The 18740-nt window shown below is 40.2% G+C and overlaps 1 protein-coding gene across 2 annotated transcripts in view; it reads right to left on the bottom strand.

Moving 5' to 3' along the window:
• The window catches only part of st6gal2a (ST6 beta-galactosamide alpha-2,6-sialyltranferase 2a), a 113081-nt gene that overhangs the window by 55078 nt on the left and 39263 nt on the right, over window positions 1–18740 (bottom strand). The window contains exons 1-3 of one of the 2 annotated variants that reach the window (XM_063006504.1): window positions 8597–8662; window positions 6370–6491; window positions 4157–4237 (exon numbers count right to left, since the gene is read on the bottom strand). The gene's annotated coding sequence lies outside the window, so the exon portion shown is untranslated. Of the gene's footprint in view, window positions 1–4156; window positions 4238–6369; window positions 6492–8596; window positions 8663–18740 lie in introns of those variants that run through there. The other variant, XM_063006503.1, reaches the window with a different exon arrangement.

Below are 18740 nucleotides of genomic sequence, written 5' to 3'. Positions count from 1 at the left end.
AGCTGACGCACAAGAAAGCCCGCAAACAGTTTGCTGAAGACAAGCAGTCCAAGAACATGGATTACTGGAATGCCCTGTGGTCTGACGAGACCAAGATAAACTTGCTTGGCTCAGATGGTGTCCAGCATGTGTGGCGGCGCCCTGGTGAGAAGTACCAAGACAACTGTATCTTGCCTACAGTCAAGCATGGTGGTGGTAGCATCATGGTCTTGGGCTGCATGAGTGTTGCCGGCACTGGGGAGCTGCAGTTCATTGAGGGAAACATGAATTCCAACATGTACTGTGACATTCTGAAACAGAGCATGATCCCCTCCCTTCGAAAACTGGGCCTCATGGCAGTTTTCCAACAGGATAACGACCCCAAACACAACCTCCAAGATGACAACTGCCTTGCTGAGGAAGCTGAAGGTAAAGGTGATGGACTAAACCCAATTGAGCACCTGTGGCGCATCCTCAAGTGGAAGGTGGAGGAGTTCAAGGTGTCTAACATCCACCAGCTCCGTGATGTCATCATGGAGGAGTGGAAGAGGATTCCAGTAGCAACCTGTGCAGCTCTGGTGAATTCCATGCCCAGGAGGGTTAAGGCAGTGCTGGATAATAATGGTGGTCACACAAAATATTGACACTTTGGGCACAATTTGGACATGTTCACTGTGGGGTGTACTCACTTATGTTGCCAGCTATTTAGACATTAATGGCTGTGTGTTGAGTTATTTTCAGAAGACAGTAAATCTACACTGCTATACAAGTTGTACACTGACTACTCTAAGTTATATCCAAGTTTCATGTCTATAGTGTTGTCCCATGAAAAGATATAATAAAATATTTGCAGAAATGTGAGGGGTGTACTCACTTTTGTGATACACTGTATATATATATATATATATATAGGCCATGTTTTAAGTAACAATCATGTTTAATGTTAATTACTATAATTACTACAATCAATTTGAACCACAAATGATTTAAGCTTACTAAACTGTGTGTGTTAAAGGTATTCTATATTAATCCATAACATTCCATTCATAATGTTATAATTAATGTTATAACAAGGCTTTTTATTAATATTTTGATTATTGTGATTAATATTGTTGCAACTGCCCCTTGTTGCAACCGTCCGCACTCTCCCCGAATTGACTGACTGTGATAAAAACGGAAAGGTTTGCGAAGAAATTCATCGGGAAATGACTAATTTGAGTTTAATGACTCGTTCCTGAATAAGATCTCTTCGAATAATTAGTGCGTTGGTATCCACTGGATCCTGGAGTAAAGAACACGCCAGGTTTACATGAAAAAAGTGTGTGTAACCCCGGTTTAGGTTTAAGTTAAACTGCCAGCGAGCAGGTTAGCTTCAGAGTGTAAGTTGCTGTAGTAACTGACACAGGCTCTCTTTAATCTCGGTTTCTGGAACGGAAAACCTCGAGTTTTCATTAATTCTGAGTTAACTTACCCGGTTTAATCACTTAACCCGCTTTCTGGAATACCCCCCAGGTTAACTTCAGTCTCGTTCTCTCCTTCTGCCCACACAGAACGGGAGAACAAAACAGAACCAAGATAATAACCCTTACAGACGCAATCACTAATTAACCTTTACTACTTCAATTAGCATCACTTACTTTGCTGACTGTTAGGTTCGACAGCTGATTACTTAGTTCTTAGTGTTGTCATCTGTCTTAGGCTGTTCTTAGCAGATCTAAAGTTTACTAGACATCTGTCCAAATATATACTAAGAATTAAATGGGTGTGAGCTATAGCTAAAAGCAATAACATAGCAACAGTGAGAGAAAGCGCCAACAGGGTGATTTACAAAAGACGGAGGAGGGGTAGATTCAAGAGATTCAAGAGATTCAAGAGAGTTTTATTGTCATATGCACAGAAAAACCAGCAGTTACACTGTACAATGAAATTCTTACTTTGTTCGTCCTCCAAACGTCAAAGTACTTTACATAAAGACAAAAATTTAACTAACACAATAGAAAACTTAGTATAAAGACTTTTTAAATATAAACCTAAACTATAAAAAACTTTTATATACAATGAGTAAAAATAGAGATAAAAGTAAAGGTAAGAGTAAACGTAAACTAAGGTAGTGAAAAAGGCACATAGCAGCAGTTGTTTAAGGTGCAGAAAAAAAATAAAATTGTGCAATGTTTAAGAATATAGCAGCAAGTTATTTTAAGTGACTTTTAAGTTGTTTAAGTTTTAAGGTGCAAATATGCATATCAGCAGTCATTGGATATACAATTGTGTATTGTATTATGAGGTTTAATGTTCATGAGGTAGGTTGTGTGTGTGTTAGTCCATGTTTGTTCACAAGCCTGACTGCCTGTGGGTAGAAACTGTTGGTCAGTCTTGTTGTTCTGGCCTTAATGCTTCTAAAGCGTTTGCCTGATGGCAAAAGAGTAAAGGGGTAGTTTTGGGGGTGTGTGCTGTCCTTGGTTATGTGATGGGCTCTCCTGACCACCCTGGTCTGATAAATGTCCTGTAGTGCAGGGAAGGATGCTCCAGAAATTCTTTGTGCAGTTTTTATTACACGCTGGAGTGCCTTCCTGTCCTCTGCAGTGCAGTTACCTTACCAGACTGTGATGGAGCTGGTAAGGACACTTTCGACTGTGCATCTGTAAAAGTTGCTGAGAATTTGGTTGGCATGCCAAATTTCCTTAGCCTTCTTAGGAAGTACAGTCTCTGTTGTGACTTCTTGATGATGTGGCGTGTGTTGCAGGACCAGGTGAGATCCTCACTGATGTGCACACCCAGGAATTTGAAGGTTTTCACCTTCTCCACCACTGTTCCACCTATATACAGTGGTGTATGCTGATCTCCTCTCCTCCTGGGGTCCACAATCAGTTCCTTTGTCTTGTTTATGTTTAATGAAAGGTTGTTTTTCTGACACCAGTCCACAAGATCTGCTACCTCCTTCCTGTACGCCGTCTCATCCTCCCCAGTAATAAGACCAATGACGGTGGTGTCATCAGCAAACTTAATAATACTGGTGGTGTTACAGGAGGCCACACAGTCATATGTGAAGAGCGAGTACAGAAGAGGGCTCAGCACGCAGCCTTGAGGTGTCCCAATGTTAATGGTCTTTGTGCTGGATGTTCGAGTGCCAATCCTGACTGACTGAGATCGGTCAGATAGAAAATCTAGTATCCAGTTACAGAGGGTCGGTGTCAGTCCAAGGGTGTGGAGCTTTTCGGTGAGCCTGTGTGGTATGACTGTGTTAAACGCCGAGCTGTAGTCGATGAACAGCATTCTTACATACGTGTCCTTGCCTTCCAGGTGTGAAAGGGCTGTGTGCATGGCTGTGCAGATTGCATCATCAGTGGATCTGTTTTGACGATAAGCAAACTGTAGGGGGTCCAATGTGTCTGGAATAGCTGTTTGGATACGAGTCATGACTATCCTTTCAAAGCACTTCATTACGATGATAAAAGCATGTCTTAAAAAACAAAATATCTGCTTGTCAAAAAGGGAACAAACACTTTAACCTTGTACAACAGTCATAATTTAATTAATTATGTACCTGTATAATTTCAGAACTCTTTTTTTTTTCTTTTTTGGCTATTTTATTCATGCATTTTCTCCCCTTTTCCCCCAATTTAGCGTAGTCAGTTCGTCTTCCGCTGCTGGAGACTTCCGTTGTGTCCGAGGAGGGTATTTTTGCCTGCCTCATGCTCCCACCGACAAGTGCGCAGCCCACCGACCCCTTCTTATTCGCCCATACTTTCAGGGAATTTAGTGTGAGGCGAGAGCCACGCACTGATCTCCGCATTCCTCCATTTCTGTACAGAAGACCCCACAAACTTTCAGCCCTTTTTCCCACCTGGCAGACTTGCTTAACGCCCAATTTTGTCTGCTGCAGGCGTTACCAATTGTGCCCATTAGGGGGTGCCCTGCATGTCAAAATACAGGATTTGACCTCATCCAGAATTCATACTTTGTGAGGCCGTATTAAAACTTTCTTGGTTAATTGGTAATTACAGGACTGGTTTGAGTCAAAGTAGGGGATCTAACCCCATCCACAAGTTTCCTTTGTGAGGCCCTATTTCAGCTCCCATGGTTTAACTGTACACAACAAGACTTTGTACAATGCTGTCAAGCTATAATATAACCAGGATCATCAATAGCTCAGAGAATTTATGAAAATTGAACTCACCTGTGGATGATCCTGGACGAACCCCCAACAACAGCTGATTGCTTGGTTCTAAGCGTTGTCATCTGTCATGGTTTCTCTAGTCTGGCGTCAGGAGATAAGAAAGAAGGGTCACACATATGTCTTATCCTACCCGAGCTTAAGTTAAATAGACAAAAATGCAAACATACGAGTACTTAATGGGTGTGAGCGATAGCTAAAGGCGATAACTAACATCCATGTAGCAAGAGAGAGAGAAAAGCAGGCAGGGTGATTGACAAAGAACAAAAGAGGGTTACAGGGTAAAAATCTGCCTGTCAATGAAGAACAATAAGGGGTGTGTGTGTGTGTGTGTGTCAGTGGGGAATTACAGAAGAACAAGTTGTTTTATAGAAAAAGAACATGTCTGTCTGAAAACCTAGTGAGCTGCCTTGCTGCCTACTTAGGCAGCTGCCTAGGTAGAGAGGATTCTAATAAGACATCAAATTAGTTAGCCTCAGGCCATTCAAAGCAAAGGGCTGAGGCGGCACCACCCGCTAGCCAGATAACATCTTCCTCCAAACTGTCACAAAAACTCAAATTTGCAAATAAATGACACTTGTACACCATTACACAATTTCAAAGTCAATGAGAATCTGTTTACATTTGAAAGGAACTCAGTTCGTTCACCACAGGACGCATATGATGCTCCCTTGTTATTCAGTCAGATTATCGCTTAGAATTACAGCACCTCATTAGGCAGCAATTTAAGGTATCTAAGAATTTCCAGAGGTGGAAAGTAATGAATTACATTTACTCGCGTTACTGTAACCGAGTAGTTTTTTTGTGTACTTGTACTTTTTTAAGTAGATTTTACCACCTGTAATTTTACTTTTACTTAAGTATGTTTTGTATTAAAAAGTGTAATTCGCTACATTTTAAATAACATCCGTTACTGAGTAAAAAAAAAAAGAAAAAAAAGAAAAGAAAACAATAAAAAACTCGACATTAAACTGGCCCCTTAGGCTGTTTGATCCGGCCCGCTGAGCATTTACGAAACTGTTCTTTAGAGTCGGGCTGCAAACTGAATCACTGAGTTAACGAGTCAGAAACAACTCACTCCGTTTCATTATGATGTTGTGCATAAACAACTCCATGAATCGGTTCATTTGGTGAAGAGATTCAAATGTATGAACCAATCAGAGCTTCAGAATTCAGATTCTAGGCGGAATTTCAATCTCTTTCTTCATTGGTTGTTGTATAAATGACAGTTTAGTGAACGAATCACCAATTTAAGCTTCTTACCGGGAAAGCCGAGAGAATAAATATAGTTTTCATTAGTTAGGTGGATAAAACAGTTGGGTATGGTTTTATATATTCTGGAAACATACAAGACGGTCTTATATAAAGTGGATTATATCCCTAATGGAACAACACACGGATATAGATCAGGTAAGCAGATAAGTGGTTATGATTTTCTGCTGCTGTGTGATTGATCTGGGTCGCGGCGGTTCTGCTGTTTACGGTTGGCTTTCATTTTGCAACGATAGCATTATGAAATATTGTGATTTATTATGTTCATTTATTTGAGTATTTATGTAAGTAAATGTAAATGTAAGGGCTCAGGTGGCACAGCGGTAAAAACACACGCTGGAACCAGAGCTGGGATCTCGAATACATCGTATCGAATCTCAGCTCTGCCTTGCCAGCTGAGCGGCCACATGAACAACGATTGGCCTGTTGTTCATCTGCTGGCTGATCGATGGCACTTGCACAGAGATGAGAAAAAGGGGATAAAATGCATAAAGAAAATATATTTTTTTTAAAAGTAAATGTAAGGAACACTGCATTTTTATTTTATTTGCATTTTCCATACTGTCCCAACTTTTTCTGATTTTGGGTTGTACTTATTTGAATCCCTTAATCAAAATATGGTGCTTAATCTCATTAAGATAATCAAAACAAATTATCATGACCATTTGAATAATCAGATTACTGCCAGAACTTGATGTTAATAAGATTGTTGTTTTCCGTGTAAACAAAGAATATTAAATATAAAATAGAATGATATTTAAGACACGTCCAGAGACTGACGAGTGATTTAATAAAACCCATTAAAATAATGCTTTACTTAGTAATCTGATTCCTTCATTTGCTCTTTTGCAGAAGCCCTGACGCAACCCAACTGACGTGCATCTGGTGTGAAGGGACTTTTGATTTCTCCCTGGCATTCGTGTTGATGTGAATGTAATACTTACATGACGCATCCAAAGTGAATTTGGAGTCAGTCCTCCCACACCGCATGGAAGCGCCGACCCAACATCCAGCTCATCAGACGCATAGAAGGGAAGGTACAACCAAATGTGCAAAATGAAAAGTACTGCAAACAGAAGAGAAAAAAGAGGACGTAAAAATTGTAGCACTCAATTATTCATGCAGTTAGCAACAAACAGTTAGTGCAGGAATCTATTTCCAATCATTATGCGTGTTGTTTACACAAGTCTGCATCATTCGCACCTGCATTACTTTTCACACACCCTAAAGCATGGCCTTGCTACTACCATTCAGACTGCAGTGGAACTATGAATATTGCATGTGTTGTGGTATGTAATCTCTTATTCAAAGCCCAAGGTAAAACCATTTTATAGTTGCAGTACAGCAAGTCTAATTACTCTTCAGCTCAGAAAAAGCAGCTCCACATAAAGCTACACTTTATGTGCATCAGAACTCAGTAGTAATGTATATTAAGCTGTAAAGAGATGATTTCATCTTCGCAGCTGTATTACCGTATAATACGGTTTAGACGCGCAGTAAAAAATGAAGTGTAGGTAGCATGAGCGAGCTTTTTTAATGTGCAGATGGCGTGACCGCTGTGATTATATGCGGAGGTAAAATGTAGAACGTCCAACGTTCGCTTCCTCTGTCTCTGAGAGAATGTGAAGTTGACGGGCGACTTCTTAAAGACTGTCTAACACAGTTAGGTCACTGTCCACATCCATATCAGCACTGAGCTGAACTAAACCATCCAGACGTAACAGAAGGTAGTCATTTGGCGCGTGGCTCTCAAAATCATTCGCTAATGATCTTAAATCATTTGCAATGACTCATAAAAAAATCGCCATCAGTAACACAGGACTGCTTAAAATGAATGAACATCGACAACTTGTTGCTTGTTGTCTGGAACACAGTCGCTGTAGGGCCAAGGCATTAGTAGGATTAGGCAATTAGGAGGATTGCAACTCGCTAACCAATCCTGCTGTAGCGTGAGGATAGGACCGCCTACCTTATTAACATACAGACACAGAAATACAGAAATAAATAAATGCAGAAATGTGGAAATACAGAAATAAATAAATAAATAAATGCAGAAATGTATAAATACAGAAATAAATAAATGTAGAAATAAATAAATGTAGAAATACAGAAACAGCCCAAATAAAATCTGATGTATGGAAATATAGAAATAGATTCAAGCCATTTTATTTAAATATGTCCTTTTTCATGACGAAAATGTATTTATTAGTTTATTTATTTATTTATTGCATTATTTATTTGTGCATTTATTTATTTATACTTATGTCATTTTTCGTCCTCCATACTGGATAAGAGCGTCTGCTAAATGCTGAAAATGTAAAATTAGTAGGTATACAATTACCATGGTGCTATATGCACTCGTCACCCCCTACCCTATTTCATGCCCTAGAGGTGTTTCATTTACATTACATTTACATTACTCAAGGGCCCAACAGTGGCAAACTGGCAGTGGTGGGGCTTGAACCAGCAACCTTCTGATTACTAGTGCAATACCTTAACTGCTAGGCTACAACTGTTTCGACAGAGCACTTTCAGTCATAGGCTGATTCCACCAATATGCAGGACTAAACGCTACAGGAAGTCGTTCCCAACAGCTGCCGTGAGACTATTCAAAAATGTATAAGAAATATCTATAATTGTTGTATGCTATCCATACATCTATTTTTTTATGTAAATCTATCTATCTATCTATCTATCTATCTATCTATCTATCGATCGATCGATCGATCGATCGATCGATCGATCGATCGATCGATCGATCTATCTATCTATCTATCTATCTATCTATCTATCTATCTATCTATCTATCGATCGATCGATCGATCGATCGATCTATCTATCTATCTATCTATCTATCTATCTATCTATCTATCTAATCTATCTATCTATCAGTGTTAATTTTGACAGCAAATTTTGATTTAGTTTTAGTCATAATTTAGTCATCTGAATTGTTTTAGTTTTAGTCTAGTTTTAGTCGACTAATTATCATAAGAATATAGTCGACTAAATCTACAGTCGATTCAGTCGACTAAAATACATATTTGTTTGTTTAGTAGGATTTTAACGTCATGTTCTTACACATTGGTTACATTCATGACAGGAACGGTAGTTACTCATTACACAAGATTATATCGAACACAGTCATGGACAAATGAAGTATCTTCAATTCACCTCACTTGCACGTCTTTGGACTGTGGGAGGAAACCGGAGCACCCGGAGGAAACTCACGCAGACACGGGGAGAACATGCAAACTCCACACAGAAAGGACCCGGACCACCCCACCTGGGGTTCGAACCCAGGACCTTCTTGCTGTGAGGCGACAGCGCACCCCACTTAGCCACCGTGCCGCCCTAAAATAAATATAAAGGGTGTAAAATGTAAATGCTTTTTTATCACTTCCCTTAAATTATTTAAGTCATTATATACACTTACACAAAATGAAACATTTTTAACCAGTTATGGAATATTATTAATGTTTGAATGTGCAATACACACAAAACCAGATTTAACTTATTTCAAACATCTTTATTTACATGACCTTGCTTATTGAGCATAACAATAACAAAATATTAATGGCCTGCTCTGCCTGAAAAATATATGCATTGTTCATAACAAATGAAAATGAATGAACAAATGAATTTATAAAACTGGGTACCGTTAAAGCAGCAGTGACATGTTTCCATTATACTGCCAGCAGTGCCAGATGTTTCAGATTTGTTGTGTTTTTACCCCAGATCGCCCCAAATGGTTTACACATCATCTTGTTTTTCATGACATCAAATGAGAAATGTGTCCATATATCGGCTCTCATCTTTCTCCCTGTTGTTCCCTGAAAGTTCACAGGCTAGTCTGGTCTTCCCGGGTTTAGATCAAACTTGTGCGAGTGTGCTCTTACCGCGGTACAGAGCTATCTCTATCTACGGCTCTGCCGCGGTACTGCAAAAGATTAGTACTGATTGGATGGCTACCCGGCTTGTCCCGCCCCTCCACATACGCTAAAGTAGTTATGATTGGATCTCTTTCTAACTTGTCCCTACCTTCCACAAAACTAAATCAGTTCTGATTGGATGTCGCCCCTGCCAGACATTTTCGTCTCGTTTTTATTCGTTGACGAAAGTGTCGATTCATTTCGTCATAGTTTTTATCTTTTTTTGTAGTTTTTATTTAGTCATCGTCTCGTTTTCGTCATGAAAAAAAGGTTCGTTGACGAAAACTATGACGAAAATCATTCGTCAACGAAATTAACACTGCTATCTATCTATCTATCTATCTGTCTGTCTGTCTGTCTATCTATCTATCGCCATTATTAAAATGGGAAAGAGAAATAAAAGGGGAACCCCCACATGAGCCCAACTGTTTGAAGGCTATAAGGGTTAAAAATAGCACCAATCTAACAAAGACTAACTTTCTTCTTTAGCACAGAAAATGCATTCAGCAGCCATGTATGGTTGCTTCCAACTAAAAAGATGAGAAGAATTTACTTCAAAGCATACCTTATAAAAGTCCACTAAAACTGTTGATGCAGTGTTTTACTGTAAAAAAAGAATAGCAGTAGTAATCAGTGAACAGAAGCTAGTAAGAGGACTCGTATCTAGTAACTAAAAGAAGAAATTTAGTGTGACACATTCCAAAAAAGATAAAAGAAAAGTATTCTACATTGCTTTTGGATATTTTCAAGGGAAGAACCAGTGCAGCTAAAGTAGAAACTATCTTACTGATTTACTGTAGTGATTCTGCAAATATAGAACATTATGAAAAGTGTGTTTCGTGTGTGTGTGAACTCATCAAAACACTCATTCAGGGTTTTTACTGTGTAGGCTGTAGCATTCAGAGGGACAATAATCAGACAATAGCCATAAGTTGGTCTGGAATCAGTGGTCAAGCTGCTGCTAACTAACCAGCATTTCAGTGAAGGGTTAATCTGTATATTATTTATTTAATTCATTTATTAGTTGGTTAATGGTACATTAAATCAGCCAATACAGGTTTTTTTATGTAAATGGAAATAACATAAAACAACACAGGGCTTGAAATGTAGGCAGGACCCCTCCCCAGGGGCATTAATCCAGCTGTTACTTCCTCACACAAGGTGTGGTATACTAGGAACGCACATTTTGTAAACTTCTTTTAAGCGATACCCAGACGTTACTCATCGATGGTTAACGTGTACCATGGCTCTGATGCTGAAAGAGTTTGGCCAGCAGAGGGGGCACAGAGGTGCAGATGATTGATATGTCGGTTTCTTTTAATGTACAGTCACATGCTCATTTGTTCGTGTTAATTTACTTCAGGTGGAGGTGTTTATTTCTATTTATTCCTATTTATTTATACATTTTCTTCCTTTTTCTCCCAATTTAGCGTAGTCAGTTTGTCTTCCACTGCTGGGGATCCCTGATTGCATTTAGGGAGGGTATATTGCTGCTCACGTCTCCTCCTGTCTGACCCCTTCTTTCCGCACAGGCTTTCTGTACAGGCGCCTCTATCTGCTAACCAGGGTCCTTACAGCATTGAGGACCCCACCCACTTAGTCCGGTCATCCCACCCACTTAGTCCGGTCATCCCACCCAGCAGACACGGTGGCCAATTATTGTCTGCTGCAGGCACTGCCAATTGTGCCCGCTAGATACCGCCCAGCCGATCGGTGGCAGAGCCGAGATTCGAACAGAGGTGTTCAGAATATCGGCGCTGGTGTGCTAGTGGAATGTCCCTCTTTCACAAACCTGCCTTTTTTCTGGAACTGTAATGTCGGGCTCATTCTGGTCCGGGAATTTTTTTGGTGTAATCATGGAACCACCATGTGATGTCTGTATTACTGTATGGACTCCATCTGTAAATCCACAGAGCTTGGTTGGAGTGTCAGTCATGTGTTTCCGTCCCTGGCTTGTTTTGAGGGTTTCCTATCCTCTTTTTTTTTTTTTTGAGAAATAGAGAACTGCACATACAGTCAGAGCAGCCTGTCATAATGTAACAACCAGTTCTCAATTCTGAGCCTTCACTGTTTTACACACCTTCTCCTTTCCATGCTGTGGATGTTTTGTGTCTTTCAATTGGAGCTGCGTGTCGGTTAAATCGGCCACCCTATTTATTTGCATTAACCCCTTTTGTTTTTGTTTGTGGCTTTTTGTCAGTATTGTTCTACCCTGGTGAAGCATCCTGCTGTTGGTTTCATTTCCATTTGTGCAGGTACAGGGCTTCACCTCACACTTTACATAACATTACATAACTAATAAACAACAAGCAAAAACCTATCACAGAGTTAACCTATCACAGAGTTCCAAACCAACATGTCTTAATACTTTATATAAATAAAACAGTGTAGCATAGTAAACATGGAAGCAATGTAGAGCAGTAAGATGAACATAAACATCAAGACTTGAACAGCAGTATTGTTCTAACAGATGAGCACAAAACGTATTTACAAGCATCTTTATTACATCATAACGTGCATGTGTATGTACACATAATGTCCAGTATAACGCAAATACTGGTGCATTAACATGCAGACAGGTATGGATGTTCGAATTCTGTGTATTCAGTAAACACTACATTGTAAATACGAGCACATCCATGACAAACAGTCCACTATTTTATTATTAAAATCTATGCAGCCATCCTGTAACAGGAGGATGTTATTGGTACCATTTCCTTTGGTGTAAAAAGCTGTACGTTTACTTTACAACTGTCAACCTCTTCATCCGTGTTTACTTCTTTACTGTCTGTAGTGTTTAGTTTATTATTAGGGAATCAGTCATTTAAAATAGAAAGACGATTACGCGTATACACCGATCAGCCAAAACATTAAAACCACCTCCTTGTTTCTACACACATTGTCCATTTTATCAGCTCCAGTTACCATATAGAAGCACTTTGTAGTTCTACAATTACTGACTGTAGTCCATCTGTTTCTTTGCATGCTTTGTTAGCCCCCTTTCATGCTGTTCTTCAATGGTCAGGACTCTCCCAGGACCACTACAGAGCAGGTGTTATTTAGGTGGTGGATCATTCTCAGCATTGCACTGACACTGACATGGTGGTGGTGTGTTAGTGTGTGTTGTGCTGGTATGAGTGGATAAGACACAGCACCTTACTGTCACTGCTGGACTGAGAATAGTCCACCAACCAAAAATATCCAGCCGACAGCGTCCCGTGGGCAGCATCCTGTGACCACTGATAAAGGTCTAGAAGATGACCAACTCAAACAGCAGCAATAGATGAGCGATCGTCTCCGAATTTACATCTACAAGGTGGACCACCTACAGTGGCTTGCAAAAGTATTCATACCCCTTGAACTTTTCCATATTTTGTCATATTACAACCACAAACATACATTTATTTCACTGGAATTTAATGTGAAAGACCAACACAAAGTGGTATACAATTGTGAAGTGGAACGAAAGTTATACATGATTCAAAACATTTTTTACAAATAAAAAACTGAAAAGTGCGGTGTGCAAAAGTATCCAGCCCCCCTGAGTCAATACTTTGTGGAACCACCTTTTGCTGCAATTACAGCTGCAAGTCTTTTAGGGTATGTCTCCACCAGCTTTGCACATCTAGTGACTGACATTTTTGCCCATTCTTCTTTGCAAAACAGCTCAAGCTCAGTCAGATTAGATGGAGAGCGTTTGTGAACAGCAGTTTTCAGATCTTGCCACAAATTCTCGATTGGGTTTAGGTCTGGACTTTGACTGGGCCATTCTAACACATGAATATGTTTTGTTTTAAACCATTCCATTGTAGCCCTGGCTTTATGTTTAGGGTCGTTGTCCTGCAGGAAGGTGAACCTCCGCCCCAGTCTCAAGTCTTTTGCAGACTCCAACAGGTGTTCTTCCAAGATTGCCCTGTATTTGGCTCCATCCATCTTCCCATCAACTTTGACCAACTTCCCTGTCCCTGCTGAAGAGAAGCAGCCCCAGAGCATGATGCTGCCACCACCATATTTGACAGTGGGGATGGTGTGTTCAGAGTGATGTGCAGTGTTAATTCTCCGCCTCACATAGCGTTTTGCATTTAGGCCAAAAAGTTCAATTTTGGTCTCATCTGACCAAAGCACCTTGTTCCACATGTTTGCTGTGTCCCCAACATGGCTTCTGGCAAACTGCAAACGGGACTTTTTATGGTTTTCTTTTAACAATGGCTTTCTTCTTGCCACTCTTCCATAAATACCACATTTGTGCAGTGCACGACTAATAGTTGTCCTGTGGACAGATTCCCCCACCTGAGCTGTGGATCTCTGCATTTCGTCCAGAGTCACCATGGGCCTCTTGGCTGCATCTCTGATCAGTGCTCTCCTTGTTCGGCCTGTAAGTTTAGGTGGACGGCCTTGTCTTGGTAGGTTTACAGTTGTGCCATATTCTTTCCATTTCCGGATAATGGATTGAACAGTGCTCCGTGAGATGTTCAAAGCTTGGGAAATCTTTTTATAGCCTAAGCCTGCTTTAAACTTCTCCACAACCTTATTCCTGACCTGTCTGGTGTGTTCTTTGGACTTCATAATGCTGTTTACTCCCCAATATTCTCTTAACCAACCTCTGAGGCCGTCACGGAGCAGCTGTATTTGTACTGAGATTAGATTACACACAGGTGGACTCTTTTTAGTCATTAGCAGTCATCAGGCAACTTCTGAATGCAATTGGTTGCACTCAGAGAAAAGGGGGCTGGATACTTTTGCACACCGCACTTTTCAGTTTTTTATTTGTAAAAAATGTTTTGAATCATGTATAATTTTCCTTCCACTTCACAATTGTATACCACTTTGTGTTGGTCTTTCACATTAAATTCCAGTGAAATATATTTATGTTTGTGGTTGTAATGTGACAAAATATGGAAAAGTTCAAGGGGTATGAATACTTTTGCAAGCCACTGTAGGTAGGAGTGTCTGACAGAGTGGACAGTGAGTGGACACGGTATTTAAAAACTACAGCAGCGCTGCTGTGTCTGATCCACTCATACCAGCACAACACACATTAACACACCACCACCATGTCAGTGTCACTGCAGTGCTGAGAATGAACCACCACCCAAATAATTCCTGCTCTGTGGGGGTCCTGACAATTGAAGAACAGGGTGAAAGCAGGCTAAAAAAGCATGCAGAGAAACAGATGGACTACAGTCAGTAAGTGTAGATTACTCCAAAGTGCTTCTATATGGTAAGTGGAGCTGATTAAATGGACAGTGAGTGTAGAAACAAGAAGGTGGTTTTAATGTTATGGCTGATCAGTGTATATGACATGAATATGACAATTATTAGGCAAAAACCCCCCAGCTTATTCCAAAAGCTAAATCCTAGTTTAATCAGGATTACTCATAATCCAAATAAGACCTTAATCGAATTAGCATAATCAAAGTATGTTGGTTATATGACTGTTTGAATAATCAGATTATGATTTGAATTTAGTCCTTCCATAATCCAATTTTTAAAAAAAATAGAATAAACATCGAAAATAAAACAATAAAATTCATTCACTGTCTGTTTTACCACCTTGTAACGAATGGGCTAACAGGACTAAAGGGGCTGACACACACGCAGAGATGCTGTTTAACCAAGTTTAATGATAAAAAAAAAAACTCCAGACAGGATAGTACACAAGACAAGACACAAACACACGACCTAAGTTAAATGCTAAGATAAATGCTAATGCTAACCTAAACATACATGAACAAGGCTAAGGTTAAACATGAAACCTATGCTAAACCCTAAGGTAACAATGCTAAAGCTAAACACGAACAAGACTAACACAAGACCATGAGCAAGACTAAACACTAAACAAGCCTTCTTAGCAGGAGCATGGACAAAAAGCATGGACAAAAAGCATGGACAAAAAGCATGGCCAAAAAGCATGGCCAAAGAGCATGGACAAGGAGCATGGACAAAGACTAGACTAGACTAGAGCTAAACTTGACAACCTGACAAAACTAAAATAGTCTCCCCTGAAGGATCCACAGCTGCTCCCTTAAATGCTGAGCATTACCTCTGAAACAAGGAGCAGCTATGGATCATTGGCTTCATCAACCAATCAAAATGAGGAGGCATAGACATAAACAAAAGGCTCCTCAATCATGTGCTCCTAGAGACATGGGCGTGGCACATAAACAATCTCCACATGCTCTGGGAGCACAGAGAGACACACCTCTTTATCCAATGAAGGTCGCGGTGTGTACAGTACAATTCACTGGCAAAAGGTAGAAAACACCCTTTTCTTAATCACAGGCCATAAAACTACACCAATATTATTTTAATCAACCCAAATGAATGTGTCAGATGACAAATAATTCCTCTTAGTAAAGAGCGCTTTTCTCAGTGTGGCTAAACTGAAGCTTTCTAAGGAGGCAGTACATTCTAAAACAGTCTGCCAAAACAAGATCATTTGTACCCAAAGCACAGCCAGGCTGACCAAAAGTAACCCCGCTATCAAAAGACCAATATACAAAGCTTTGTTCACTGAGGGACAGAACAGCAACTTCTTAATAGACCATACAGTGGTACCTTGTAACTCGATGTCCCCTAAACTCAAAATCTTTGAAACTTGACACCCTTCGTCGACAAATTTGTACCCTTAAACTCGACATTTCCCTTAAATACGAAGTGTGTGTGACTGTCGTTGTGTTCAGCGCTCGGCTTGAGCGATGCTGTAAAACGTCATCAAAGAGTCAATATGAGACGAATCTGCATTTGTGTGGAATAACCGTCAAATTCACTCTGAAAGCGTCCACATGTATTTTTGTTTAGCTGGATTTTCCTCCTGTTTCACTTTTAAACTTGTGTTATAGCTCGAGGTGCTGAGAAATTGTGAGAATCAGCTTTTCCAATATAGTCTAAAACGCTTATCGTTAAAAAAAAGCTTAATGTGACAATGTATTAAAAGAACGACACAGGAACACTAAACCTCTCTTAATTATTACTGCTCATAAGTTCTCTCTACTAATGAAATTCCTCGCTTGTTGTTTTAGTACAATAAGGCACATAAAATTTTGTGCACCGGCACACTTTATAGGAAATGATGGCACTGTCAACGCAAAAGCTATTTTGCTGCTTCTCATGTGAATGCACCCTGAACTCACTAAGGAACACGGTATTCCAAGATCAAGCATCTCCACGATTAAGAAGCATAAGGAAACAATAAAGAAACAAAGGTAAAGTGCAGGTTTTATTGTATTTTTTGATCATTTTTTATTAGTTTTTCAATTGTATTTCAGTGTTTTTTTCTATTATATTTGTACTATTTTCAGTAGAAAAGGATTAGCCTAAAATATATGCAATTCCACAGGACTTTTCTTATGAGAAAAAAAGAAACAACACCTTTTAAACTCTACGCCACTTCCAGAACCAACTGATGTCGAGTTTCAAGCTACCACTGTATAAACAAAAGTACTGGGACACACCTCTTAATCACTCTCACTCTATAAAGTTCTTTAGCTAGGGCAGTCGTAGCTCAGTGGTTAAGGTATAGGACTAGTAATCAGAAAGTTGCCAGTTCAAGCCTCACCACCACCAAATTGCCACTGTTGGACCCTGAGCAAGGCCCTTAACTCTCAATTGCTCAAATCATGTTCAGTCATAATGGCAAGCTTTTTTTTCCCTTTTTTTTATTTTCTATTTTTCCCACTTTTTTCCCCACAATTTTCTCCCCTAATCTAATCGTGTCCAATTACCCTGATTGGGTCCTCTATACTGATTCGACCCTTCACCGCTGACTGAGGACGCCTCTCAACTGACATACACGTACAGTCAGTACAGACTGCATTTTTCACCTGCACGAGTCGAGTTCATACACCAACGGGCACTCTGTACGGAGGGCCACACCCCCATCAGCATTATTCCTCAGCCCTGTGCAGGCGCCATCAGTCAGCCATCAGGGGCCACAGTTGCACCAGTTATGAGGACCTATGGTCCGACTTTTTTACCCCTATGAACAACAGCCAATCGTTGTTTAGGCAGCTGCCGAGCCCAGTCGGAAGGCAGAGCTGAGATTCGATACAATGTATTCAAACCACTGCACCACCTGAGCGGCTAATTGTAAGCTTTTATTATATATAATTGTCTGCCTAAATGCCACAAATGTAGATCAGCTTTCAACTGTAATCAAGTGTAAGCTGTTGTGTAAGTCATTTTTAATTGACTGAATAAACTAATTAATGACTTTTTGTCACTTAGCACTAAACCATTTAGTCAAGGGCATCCTTACTATCGTAACAACTACTACTCAACAACTACAATTTTAAAAAGAGCCCTTAATATCATGGCCTCATCTACAGTCACCTGACCTCATCCAGCTATTATTACCTGCCAGGAGGGAGTTGCAGTAGTCCAGCCGTGAGATGACAAGTGACTCGACAAGAATCTGAGTGGCTTCCATAGGGAGAAATGGCCGAATCTTCTTGATGTTGTAACAGAGATGTTCACAAGTCACAAAATACGAGTCAGAGTCAAGTCACGAGTCTTTAGGCTAGAGTCCGAGTCAAGTCACGAGTCTTTAGACTAGAGTCCGAGTCAAGTCACGAGTCTTTAGACTAGAGTCTAAAGTCATGAGTCAATATAATATACACAAAACTAGGGATGCATCAATACCATTTTTTCCCAACCGAGTACGAGTACAAGTACATGTATTTTAGTACTCACCGATACTGATACCAGGGCTCTAGAGTGCGACCAATTTGGTCGCACATGCGACCTAATTTCTCAATGGTGCGACTAAAAAAAATCTGAGGTCGCACCGGTGCGACCAGGCGTCCGAGGGGAAAAAAGTCTCCGCTACTCTGAAAGTCTCCCTGTGGTACAACAGACACACATCAGGCCCAAATCATGGTCTAAACCAATCAGAGACAGTGAAGGGCGGGACAATATTGTAGCGGCGATATGTGAGCGACATTCAGCTCAGCCAATCAGAATGCAGCACCAGGTTTATACATGTGCGTTTCGACGTTCAGTTGGTTTAGTTTTGTATATGAGACTCGCCGGACAGTCCCAGCATTAAAGTTCGGTTTCTGGAGCTAGACAGTGAAGTCTACCTTGTCGTGTGCTTTTATTCCCACACCTCCATCACCACACAGCAAGAGACCTGTAACATCCCGGACAGTGGTGAGCCGACCCTCTAGTAGCAATAGGCTAATGCTAGCGGTAAAGTGCGGCGATAGCGAAAGTAAAAACACCACAATATTTTCGTTAAGTAAAATATAAAAATAACTAAAAGACAGTGAAATATTAGAATAAGTGTACCGCAGTAAGTGCACCGCAAGTGATTTTGGGAATCTGTGTAAAAGATCCAGTAAAGCCGATAATATAATGCACTGCATTTAAGATTACACTCTAACACT

This window comes from Trichomycterus rosablanca, chromosome 12, assembly GCF_030014385.1.
Source record: "Trichomycterus rosablanca isolate fTriRos1 chromosome 12, fTriRos1.hap1, whole genome shotgun sequence".
NCBI classification, from domain to species: Eukaryota; Metazoa; Chordata; class Actinopteri; order Siluriformes; family Trichomycteridae; genus Trichomycterus; species Trichomycterus rosablanca.
The sequence above is the reverse complement of the archived record's forward strand: the minus strand, read 5'-3'. Positions and strand labels throughout refer to the sequence as shown.